General features: G+C 42.9%; 6 non-coding genes across 6 annotated transcripts; all 6 read right to left on the minus strand.

Moving 5' to 3' along the window:
* Positions 1-989: 989 nt before the first annotated feature.
* Positions 990-1,289, minus strand: LOC147734309 (signal recognition particle RNA). The gene has a single exon (XR_015307941.1).
* Positions 1,290-2,887: 1,598 nt separating this feature from the next.
* Positions 2,888-3,187, minus strand: LOC147734310 (signal recognition particle RNA). The gene has a single exon (XR_015307858.1).
* Positions 3,188-4,785: 1,598 nt separating this feature from the next.
* Positions 4,786-5,085, minus strand: LOC147734311 (signal recognition particle RNA). The gene has a single exon (XR_015308035.1).
* A 1,598-nt stretch (positions 5,086-6,683) lies between these two features.
* On the minus strand, positions 6,684-6,983 carry LOC147734312 (signal recognition particle RNA). The gene has a single exon (XR_015308229.1).
* A 1,598-nt stretch (positions 6,984-8,581) lies between these two features.
* Positions 8,582-8,881, minus strand: LOC147734313 (signal recognition particle RNA). Its single transcript, XR_015308231.1, has one exon.
* Positions 8,882-10,479: 1,598 nt separating this feature from the next.
* On the minus strand, positions 10,480-10,779 carry LOC147734314 (signal recognition particle RNA). The gene has a single exon (XR_015307942.1).
* Between the last annotated feature and the right edge of the window lie 1,233 nt (positions 10,780-12,012).

Raw genomic sequence — 12,012 nt, forward strand, 5'->3', positions numbered from 1 at the left:
GAGAGTAACTCTTGCTGGCCAAGAAGACCAATGTCAGTTCAGCTTGAGCAGGTGAAAGCTTGCCTGATTCTGCAAAAGGATGAGATTACGCTTTTGGGTTAGAAGTGGTTGCGGGCTACTGCATACTAAGAAACCGTTTATTGAGGTCCGGTTGGATTACTCGATCTTCTCCCACCTCAAAATCAGCTGCTAATTCAGTGTTCTATACCAATGAGCTATTTTTGTCCTCCCTGCCCCTTCCAGCGAATGGGTCCCCCTGACTAACAAAAGTGATTCAAACAGATTTGTATACCTTTTCATAGGAGACTTCATGACGTATTTTATACTGTGCCAATGCAAGGTAGATTGAGTAATGATCTGGACAGCCCCATACTGGAGAACTGCAGCGCCTGTCAACCTGATCCCTTCTGCTGGTATTGTTAAACAACATCAAGATTTAAAAGTATTAAACCGCAAGAGTTGGCTGGAGTAAGGCCGAAGGCTCCAATGTTTGGGAGTTGCACAGTTCTCAGTCTTTTCATGTTTCTCTCAAAGAGCGAAGGGCCCTCTTATTTCTCCTTCTCATTCATATATGGAATTGAATGAGGGCTAATCAAAAAATGAATTAGAGCTGGACGTAGGAATGCAGCAGAAGACCCAGCAAATGCATTTCAAAGTTGCTCTTCTAAGGATACTTTTGTACTTGACAGATCAATTTAATCCTACAGGTGCTCTAAAATGAAGAATGCATTTCAGTCATTCTTGCAGAAAATCACACAGCCATCTATTCTAGGCTGCACAGAGTTTTCCGTCCTCTCCACCTGCTAGCTTGTTGTTGAAATATGTGTCAATTCTGGAGAATTGTCTGCTATGCTAGGATGCCCGGCCCTATTCAAATGTTCATTGTACTTCCTGCAAAAATATCAAAAGAAAAACAAAGATTTGGTTTTGGAAAAATAATTCATTACCATCTTGTAAAAATCAAAACGTTCACATTTGAGTCAAAAAAAGAGAGGCTAGGTCTCACTATTTTGCTCAAGCTGTGTTACACCTACTGCTCTCAGGTGCTGTCCTGCTACTGATGGGCATGGAAGCTTTGGCCTGCTCTGTTTCCAGCCTGGGTCGGTGCACCTCTCATTACACAACCTGAAATTCTAGAGCTCCCTCTAGAACACCATATTGATACCCAACGTAGCATGGACACCTGATCAACACAGCTGAGTGCAGCCCAGAACCCCTGAGCTCAAGCAATCCACAAGCCTCAGCCTCCCAAGTAGCTAGGACAACAGGCACACGCCACCATGCCCGGCAAACACAGCACATGTCCTAATGATGAAATGCATTGCTTAAGTAAGGATAATGATAAAGTACGGTGTAATGAATTGATGGTATGCCAACCGTATTTCAAGAAAATCTATTTCACTATCCTGCAAAGAAAGGAAAATAATGTCTTATCAAGAAGCAGTGTGAATATGGGAAGGGCCTTTAAAAAAGATGTGGAGTTTCCTAAAGGAAAAGAAGAGGGTTGAACTGATTTAAGGGAGAGAGGAAGTAGGGTCAGAAAGTTTGTGAAGGGGATGTGAATACAATATAGATACTAGTATTTAGTGAGTGAGAGATAGGTAGAGGGAGAGAGGAGAAAGAAAGTGAGGGAGAAGAGCCAACTTAGGGCTGAGTTTCTCATTATCTGCCAGTGACTCCCTGTAGAACCTTACAGGCACAATTCAAGCTCTCCTGTAGCCAACCATCCCTTCTTGTTATGCCGAGCCAGCCAATGTTGAGAAAAGCAGCAAGGGTCACAATGATGGAAGACATCTGCCACATTGGAAGTTATAAAGTGGTATGGAGTGGGAGGGCTAGAAGAGTTATTATAAAGAATGAATATGCGTCATTCTGTTCTCTAGCCTCAACAGCTTCAAGAGAGTAACACTTGCTGGCCAAGAAGACCAATGTCAGTTCAGCTTGAGCAGGTGAAAGCTTGCCTGATTCTGCAAAAGGATGAGATTACGCTTTTGGGTTAGAAGTGGTTGCGGGCTACTGCATACTAAGAAACCGTTTATTGAGGTCCGGTTGGATTACTCGATCTTCTCCCACCTCAAAATCAGCTGTTAATTCAGTGTTCTATACCAATGAGCTATTTTTGTCCTCCCTGCCCCTTCCAGCGAATGGGTCCCCCTGACTAACAAAAGTGATTCAAACAGATTTGTATACCTTTTCATAGGAGACTTCATGACGTATTTTATACTGTGCCAATGCAAGGTAGATTGAGTAATGATCTGGACAGCCCCATACTGGAGAACTGCAGCGCCTGTCAACCTGATCCCTTCTGCTGGTATTGTTAAACAACATCAAGATTTAAAAGTATTAAACCGCAAGAGTTGGCTGGAGTAAGGCCGAAGGCTCCAATGTTTGGGAGTTGCACAGTTCTCAGTCTTTTCATGTTTCTCTCAAAGAGCGAAGGGCCCTCTTATTTCTCCTTCTCATTCATATATGGAATTGAATGAGGGCTAATCAAAAAATGAATTAGAGCTGGACGTAGGAATGCAGCAGAAGACCCAGCAAATGCATTTCAAAGTTGCTCTTCTAAGGATACCTTTGTACTTGACAGATCAATTTAATCCTACAGGTGCTCTAAAATGAAGAATGCATTTCAGTCATCCTTGCAGAAAATCACACAGCCATCTATTCTAGGCTGCACAGAGTTTTCCGTCCTCTCCACCTGCTAGCTTGTTGTTGCAATATGTCGCAATTCTGGAGAATTGTCTGCTATGCTAGAATGCCCGGCCCAGTTCAAATGTTCATTGTACTTCCTGCAAAAATATCAAAAGAAAAACAAACATTTGGTTTTGGAAAAATAATTCATTACCATCTTGTAAAAATCAAAACGTTCACATTTGAGTCAAAAAAAGAGAGGCTAGGTCTCACTATTTTGCTCAAGCTGTGTTACACCTACTGCTCTCAGGTGCTGTCCTGCTACCGATGGGCATGGAAGCTTTGGCCTGCTCTGTTTCCAACCTGGGTCGGTGCACCTCTCATTACACAACCTGAAATTCTAGAGCTCCCTCTAGAACACCATATTGATACCCAACGTAGCATGGACACCTGATCAACACAGCTGAGTGCAGCCCAGAACCCCTGAGCTCAAGCAATCCACAAGCCTCAGCCTCCCAAGTAGCTAGGACAACAGGCACACGCCACCATGCCCGGCAAACACAGCACATGTCCTAATGATGAAATGCATTGCTTAAGTAAGGATAATGATAAAGTACGGTGTAATGAATTGATGGTATGCCAACCGTATTTAAAGAAAATCTATTTCACTATCCTGCAAAGAAAGAAAAATAATGTCTTATCAAGAAGCAGTGTGAATATGGGAAGGGCCTTTAAAAAAGATGTGGAGTTTCCTAAAGGAAAAGAAGAGGGTTGAACTGATTTAAGGGAGAGAGGAAGTAGGGTCAGAAAGTTTGTGAAGGGGATGTGAATACAATATAGATACTAGTATTTAGAGAGTGAGAGATAGGTAGAGGGAGAGAGGAGAAAGAAAGTGAGGGAGAAGAGCCAACTTAGGGCTGAGTTTCTCATTATCTGCCAGTGACTCCCTGTAGAACCTTACAGGCACAATTCAGGCTCTCCTGTAGCCATTCATCCCTTCTTGTTATGCCGAGCCAGCCAATGTTGAGAAAAGCAGCAAGGGTCACAATGATGGAAGACATCTGCCACATTGGAAGTTATAAAGTGGTATGGAGTGGGAGGGCTAGAAGAGTTATTATAAAGAATGAATATGCGTCATTCTGTTCTCTAGCCTCAACAGCTTCAAGAGAGTAACTCTTGCTGGCCAAGAAGACCAATGTCAGTTCAGCTTGAGCAGGTGAAAGCTTGCCTGATTCTGCAAAAGGATGAGATTACGCTTTTGGGTTAGAAGTGGTTGCGGGCTACTGCATACTAAGAAACCGTTTATTGAGGTCCGGTTGGTTTATTCGATCTTCTCCCACCTCAAAGTCAGCTGCTAATTCAGTGTTCTATACCAATGAGCTATTTTTGTCCTCCCTGCCCCTTCCAGCGAATGGGTCCCCCTGACTAACAAAAGTGATTCAAACAGATTTGTATACCTTTTCATAGGAGACTTTGTGACGTATTTTATACTGTGCCAATGCAAGGTAGATTGAGTAATGATCTGGACAGCCCCATACTGGAGAACTGCAGCGCCTGTCAACCTGATCCCTTCTGCTGGTATTGTTAAACAACATCAAGATTTAAAAGTATTAAACCGCAAGAGTTGGCTGGAGTAAGGCCGAAGGCTCCAATGTTTGGGAGTTGCACAGTTCTCAGTCTTTTCATGTTTCTCTCAAAGAGCGAAGGGCCCTCTTATTTCTCCTTCTCATTCATATATGGAATTGAATGAGGGCTAATCAAAAAATGAATTAGAGCTGGACGTAGGAATGCAGCAGAAGACCCAGCAAACGTATTTCAAAGTTACTCTTCTAAGGATACCTTTGTACTTGACAGATCAATTTAATCCTACAGGTGCTCTAAAATGAAGAATGCATTTCACTCATCCTTGCAGAAAATCACACAGCCATCTATTCTAGGCTGCACAGAGTTTTCCGTCCTCTCCACCTGCTAGCTTGTTGTTGCAATATGTCGCAATTCTGGAGAATTGTCTGCTATGCTAGAATGCCCGGCCCAGTTCAAATGTTCATTGTACTTCCTGCAAAAATATCAAAAGAAAAACAAAGATTTGGTTTTGGAAAAATAATTCATTACCATCTTGTAAAAATCAAAACGTTCACATTTGAGTCAAAAAAAGAGAGGCTAGGTCTCACTATTTTGCTCAAGCTGTGTTACACCTACTGCTCTCAGGTGCTGTCCTGCTACCGATGGGCATGGAAGCTTTCGCCTGCTCTGTTTCCAGCCTGGGTCGGTGCACCTCTCATTACACAACCTGAAATTCTAGAGCTCCCTCTAGAACACCATATTGATACCCAACGTAGCATGGACACCTGATCAACACAGCTGAGTGCAGCCCAGAACCCCTGAGCTCAAGCAATCCACAAGCCTCAGCCTCCCAAGTAGCTAGGACAACAGGCACACGCCACCATGCCCGGCAAACACAGCACATGTCCTAATGATGAAATGCATTGCTTAAGTAAGGATAATGATAAAGTACGTGGTAATGAATTGATGGTATGCCAACCGTATTTAAAGAAAATCTATTTCACTATCCTGCAAAGAAAGAAAAATAATGTCTTATCAAGAAGCAGTGTGAATATGGGAAGGGCCTTTAAAAAAGATGTGGAGTTTCCTAAAGGAAAAGAAGAGGGTTGAACTGATTTAAGGGAGAGAGGAAGTAGGGTCAGAAAGTTTGTGAAGGGGATGTGAATACAATATAGATACTAGTATTTAGAGAGTGAGAGATAGGTAGAGGGAGAGAGGAGAAAGAAAGTGAGGGAGAAGAGCCAACTTAGGGCTGAGTTTCTCATTATCTGCCAGTGACTCCCTGTAGAACCTTACAGGCACAATTCAGGCTCTCCTGTAGCCATTCATCCCTTCTTGTTATGCCGAGCCAGCCAATGTTGAGAAAAGCAGCAAGGGTCACAATGATGGAAGACATCTGCCACATTGGAAGTTATAAAGTGGTATGGAGTGGGAGGGCTAGAAGAGTTATTATAAAGAATGAATATGCGTCATTCTGTTCTCTAGCCTCAACAGCTTCAAGAGAGTAACTCTTGCTGGCCAAGAAGACCAATGTCAGTTCAGCTTGAGCAGGTGAAAGCTTGCCTGATTCTGCAAAAGGATGAGATTACGCTTTTGGGTTAGAAGTGGTTGCGGGCTACTGCATACTAAGAAACCGTTTATTGAGGTCCGGTTGGTTTATTCGATCTTCTCCCACCTCAAAATCAGCTGCTAATTCAGTGTTCTATACCAATGAGCTATTTTTGTCCTCCCTGCCCCTTCCAGCGAATGGGTCCCCCTGACTAACAAAAGTGATTCAAACAGATTTGTATACCTTTTCATAGGAGACTTCGTGACGTATTTTATACTGTGCCAATGCAAGGTAGATTGAGTAATGATCTGGACAGCCCCATACTGGAGAACTGCAGCGCCTGTCAACCTGATCCCTTCTGCTGGTATTGTTAAACAACATCAAGATTTAAAAGTATTAAACCGCAAGAGTTGGCTGGAGTAAGGCCGAAGGCTCCAATGTTTGGGAGTTGCACAGTTCTCAGTCTTTTCATGTTTCTCTCAAAGAGCGAAGGGCCCTCTTATTTCTCCTTCTCATTCATATATGGAATTGAATGAGGGCTAATCAAAAAATGAATTAGAGCTGGACGTAGGAATGCAGCAGAAGACCCAGCAAATGCATTTCAAAGTTGCTCTTCTAAGGATACCTTTGTACTTGACAGATCAATTTAATCCTACAGGTGCTCTAAAATGAAGAATGCATTTCAGTCATCCTTGCAGAAAATCACACAGCCATCTATTCTAGGCTGCACAGAGTTTTCCGTCCTCTCCACCTGCTAGCTTGTTGTTGCAATATGTCGCAATTCTGGAGAATTGTCTGCTATGCTAGAATGCCCGGCCCATTTCAAATGTTCATTGTACTTCCTGCAAAAATATCAAAAGAAAAACAAAGATTTGGTTTTGGAAAAATAATTCATTACCATCTTGTAAAAATCAAAACGTTCACATTTGAGTCAAAAAAAGAGAGGCTAGGTCTCACTATTTTGCTCAAGCTGTGTTACACCTACTGCTCTCAGGTGCTGTCCTGCTACCGATGGGCATGGAAGCTTTGGCCTGCTCTGTTTCCAGCCTGGGTCGGTGCACCTCTCATTACACAACCTGAAATTCTAGAGCTCCCTCTAGAACACCATATTGATACCCAACGTAGCATGGACACCTGATCAACACAGCTGAGTGCAGCCCAGAACCCCTGAGCTCAAGCAATCCACAAGCCTCAGCCTCCCAAGTAGCTAGGACAACAGGCACACGCCACCATGCCATGCAAACACAGCACATGTCCTAATGATGAAATGCATTGCTTAAGTAAGGATAATGATAAAGTACGGTGTAATGAATTGATGGTATGCCAACCGTATTTCAAGAAAATCTATTTCACTATCCTGCAAAGAAAGGAAAATAATGTCTTATCAAGAAGCAGTGTGAATATGGGAAGGGCCTTTAAAAAAGATGTGGAGTTTCCTAAAGGAAAAGAAGAGGGTTGAACTGATTTAAGGGAGAGAGGAAGTAGGGTCAGAAAGTTTGTGAAGGGGATGTGAATACAATATAGATACTAGTATTTAGTGAGTGAGTGATAGGTAGAGGGAGAGAGGAGAAAGAAAGTGAGGGAGAAGAGCCAACTTAGGGCTGAGTTTCTCATTATCTGCCAGTGACTCCCTGTAGAACCTTACAGGCACAATTCAGGCTCTCCTGTAGCCAACCATCCCTTCTTGTTATGCCGAGCCAGCCAATGTTGAGAAAAGCAGCAAGGGTCACAATGATGGAAGACATCTGCCACATTGGAAGTTATAAAGTGGTATGGAGTGGGAGGGCTAGAAGAGTTATTATAAAGAATGAATATGCGTCATTCTGTTCTCTAGCCTCAACAGCTTCAAGAGAGTAACACTTGCTGGCCAAGAAGACCAATGTCAGTTCAGCTTGAGCAGGTGAAAGCTTGCCTGATTCTGCAAAAGGATGAGATTACGCTTTTGGGTTAGAAGTGGTTGCGGGCTACTGCATACTAAGAAACCGTTTATTGAGGTCCGGTTGGAGGACTCGATCTTCTCCCACCTCAAAATCAGCTGTTAATTCAGTGTTCTATACCAATGAGCTATTTTTGTCCTCCCCGCCCCTTCCAGCGAATGGGTCCCCCTGACTAACAAAAGTGATTCAAACAGATTTGTATACCTTTTCATAGGAGACTTCATGAGGTATTTTATACTGTGCCAATGCAAGGTAGATTGAGTAATGATCTGGACAGCCCCATACTGGAGAACTGCAGCGCCTGTCAACCTGATCCCTTCTGCTGGTATTGTTAAACAACATCAAGATTTAAAAGTATTAAACCGCAAGAGTTGGCTGGAGTAAGGCCGAAGGCTCCAATGTTTGGGAGTTGCACAGTTCTCAGTCTTTTCATGTTTCTCTCAAAGAGCGAAGGGCCCTCTTATTTCTCCTTCTCATTCATATATGGAATTGAATGAGGGCTAATCAAAAAATGAATTAGAGCTGGACGTAGGAATGCAGCAGAAGACCCAGCAAATGCATTTCAAAGTTGCTCTTCTAAGGATACTTTTGTACTTGACAGATCAATTTAATCCTACAGGTGCTCTAAAATGAAGAATGCATTTCAGTCATTCTTGCAGAAAATCACACAGCCATCTATTCTAGGCTGCACAGAGTTTTCCGTCCTCTCCACCTGCTAGCTTGTTGTTGCAATATGTTGCAATTCTGGAGAATTGTCTGCTATGCTAGAATGCCAAGCCCTATTCAAATGTTCATTGTACTTCCTGCAAAAATATCAAAAGAAAAACAAAGATTTGGTTTTGGAAAAATAATTCATTACCATCTTGTAAAAATCAAAACGTTCACATTTGAGTCAAAAAAAGAGAGGCTAGGTCTCACTATTTTGCTCAAGCTGTGTTACACCTACTGCTCTCAGGTGCTGTCCTGCTACCGATGGGCATGGAAGCTTTGGCCTGCTCTGTTTCCAGCCTGGGTCGGTGCACCTCTCATTACACAACCTGAAATTCTAGAGCTCCCTCTAGAACACCATATTGATACCCAACGTAGCATGGACACCTGATCAACACAGCTGAGTGCAGCCCAGAACCCCTGAGCTCAAGCAATCCACAAGCCTCAGCCTCCCAAGTAGCTAGGACAACAGGCACACGCCACCATGCCATGCAAACACAGCACATGTCCTAATGATGAAATGCATTGCTTAAGTAAGGATAATGATAAAGTACGGTGTAATGAATTGATGGTATGCCAACCGTATTTCAAGAAAATCTATTTCACTACCCTGCAAAGATAGGAAAATAATGTCTTATCAAGAAGCAGTGTGAATATGGGAAGGGCCTTTAAAAAAGATGTGGAGTTTCCTAAAGGAAAAGAAGAGGGTTGAACTGATTTAAGGGAGAGAGGAAGTAGGGTCAGAAAGTTTGTGAAGGGGATGTGAATACAATATAGATACTAGTATTTAGTGAGTGAGAGATAGGTAGAGGGAGAGAGGAGAAAGAAAGTGAGGGAGAAGAGCCAACTTAGGGCTGAGTTTCTCATTATCTGCCAGTGACTCCCTGTAGAACCTTACAGGCACAATTCAGGCTCTCCTGTAGCCAACCATCCCTTCTTGTTATGCCGAGCCAGCCAATGTTGAGAAAAGCAGCAAGGGTCACAATGATGGAAGACATCTGCCACATTGGAAGTTATAAAGTGGTATGCAGTGGGAGGGCTAGAAGAGTTATTATAAAGAATGAATATGCGTCATTCTGTTCTCTAGCCTCAACAGCTTCAAGAGAGTAACTCTTGCTGGCCAAGAAGACCAATGTCAGTTCAGCTTGAGCAGGTGAAAGCTTGCCTGATTCTGCAAAAGGATGAGATTACGCTTTTGGGTTAGAAGTGGTTGCGGGCTACTGCATACTAAGAAACCGTTTATTGAGGTCCGGTTGGATTACTCGATCTTCTCCCACCTCAAAATCAGCTGCTAATTCAGTGTTCTATACCAATGAGCTATTTTTGTCCTCCCTGCCCCTTCCAGCGAATGGGTCCCCCTGACTAACAAAAGTGATTCAAACAGATTTGTATACCTTTTCATAGGAGACTTCATGACGTATTTTATACTGTGCCAATGCAAGGTAGATTGAGTAATGATCTGGACAGCCCCATACTGGAGAACTGCAGCGCCTGTCAACCTGATCCCTTCTGCTGGTATTGTTAAACAACATCAAGATTTAAAAGTATTAAACCGCAAGAGTTGGCTGGAGTAAGGCCGAAGGCTCCAATGTTTGGGAGTTGCACAGTTCTCAGTCTTTTCATGTTTCTCTCAAAGAGCGAAGGGCCCTCTTATTTCTCCTTCTCATTCATATATGGAATTGAATGAGGGCTAATCAAAAAATGAATTAGAGCTGGACGTAGGAATGCAGCAGAAGACCCAGCAAATGCATTTCAAAGTTGCTCTTCTAAGGATACTTTTGTACTTGACAGATCAATTTAATCCTACAGGTGCTCTAAAATGAAGAATGCATTTCAGTCATTCTTGCAGAAAATCACACAGCCATCTATTCTAGGCTGCACAGAGTTTTCCGTCCTCTCCACCTGCTAGCTTGTTGTTGCAATATGTGTCAATTCTGGAGAATTGTCTGCTATGCTAGGATGCCCGGCCCTATTCAAATGTTCATTGTACTTCCTGCAAAAATATCAAAAGAAAAACAAAGATTTGGTTTTGGAAAAATAATTCATTACCATCTTGTAAAAATCAAAACGTTCACATTTGAGTCAAAAAAAGAGAGGCTAGGTCTCACTATTTTGCTCAAGCTGTGTTACACCTACTGCTCTCAGGTGCTGTCCTGCTACTGATGGGCATGGAAGCTTTGGCCTGCTCTGTTTCCAGCCTGGGTCGGTGCACCTCTCATTACACAACCTGAAATTCTAGAGCTCCCTCTAGAACACCATATTGATACCCAACGTAGCATGGACACCTGATCAACACAGCTGAGTGCAGCCCAGAACCCCTGAGCTCAAGCAATCCACAAGCCTCAGCCTCCCAAGTAGCTAGGACAACAGGCACACGCCACCATGCCCGGCAAACACAGCACATGTCCTAATGATGAAATGCATTGCTTAAGTAAGGATAATGATAAAGTACGGTGTAATGAATTGATGGTATGCCAACCGTATTTCAAGAAAATCTATTTCACTATCCTGCAAAGAAAGGAAAATAATGTCTTATCAAGAAGCAGTGTGAATATGGGAAGGGCCTTTAAAAAAGATGTGGAGTTTCCTAAAGGAAAAGAAGAGGGTTGAACTGATTTAAGGGAGAGAGGAAGTAGGGTCAGAAAGTTTGTGAAGGGGATGTGAATACAATATAGATACTAGTATTTAGTGAGTGAGAGATAGGTAGAGGGAGAGAGGAGAAAGAAAGTGAGGGAGAAGAGCCAACTTAGGGCTGAGTTTCTCATTATCTGCCAGTGACTCCCTGTAGAACCTTACAGGCACAATTCAAGCTCTCCTGTAGCCAACCATCCCTTCTTGTTATGCCGAGCCAGCCAATGTTGAGAAAAGCAGCAAGGGTCACAATGATGGAAGACATCTGCCACATTGGAAGTTATAAAGTGGTATGGAGTGGGAGGGCTAGAAGAGTTATTATAAAGAATGAATATGCGTCATTCTGTTCTCTAGCCTCAACAGCTTCAAGAGAGTAACACTTGCTGGCCAAGAAGACCAATGTCAGTTCAGCTTGAGCAGGTGAAAGCTTGCCTGATTCTGCAAAAGGATGAGATTACGCTTTTGGGTTAGAAGTGGTTGCGGGCTACTGCATACTAAGAAACCGTTTATTGAGGTCCGGTTGGATTACTCGATCTTCTCCCACCTCAAAATCAGCTGTTAATTCAGTGTTCTATACCAATGAGCTATTTTTGTCCTCCCTGCCCCTTCCAGCGAATGGGTCCCCCTGACTAACAAAAGTGATTCAAACAGATTTGTATACCTTTTCATAGGAGACTTCATGACGTATTTTATACTGTGCCAATGCAAGGTAGATTGAGTAATGATCTGGACAGCCCCATACTGGAGAACTGCAGCGCCTGTCAACCTGATCCCTTCTGCTGGTATTGTTAAACAACATCAAGATTTAAAAGTATTAAACCGCAAGAGTTGGCTGGAGTAAGGCCGAAGGCTCCAATGTTTGGGAGTTGCACAGTTCTCAGTCTTTTCATGTTTCTCTCAAAGAGCGAAGGGCCCTCTTATTTCTCCTTCTCATTCATATATGGAATTGAATGAGGGCTAATCAAAAAATGAATTAGAGCTGGACGTAGGAAT

This window comes from Lissotriton vulgaris, chromosome 1_2 (genome assembly GCF_964263255.1).
Source record: "Lissotriton vulgaris chromosome 1_2, aLisVul1.2, whole genome shotgun sequence".
In the NCBI taxonomy this organism is placed as follows: Eukaryota; Metazoa; Chordata; class Amphibia; order Caudata; family Salamandridae; genus Lissotriton; species Lissotriton vulgaris.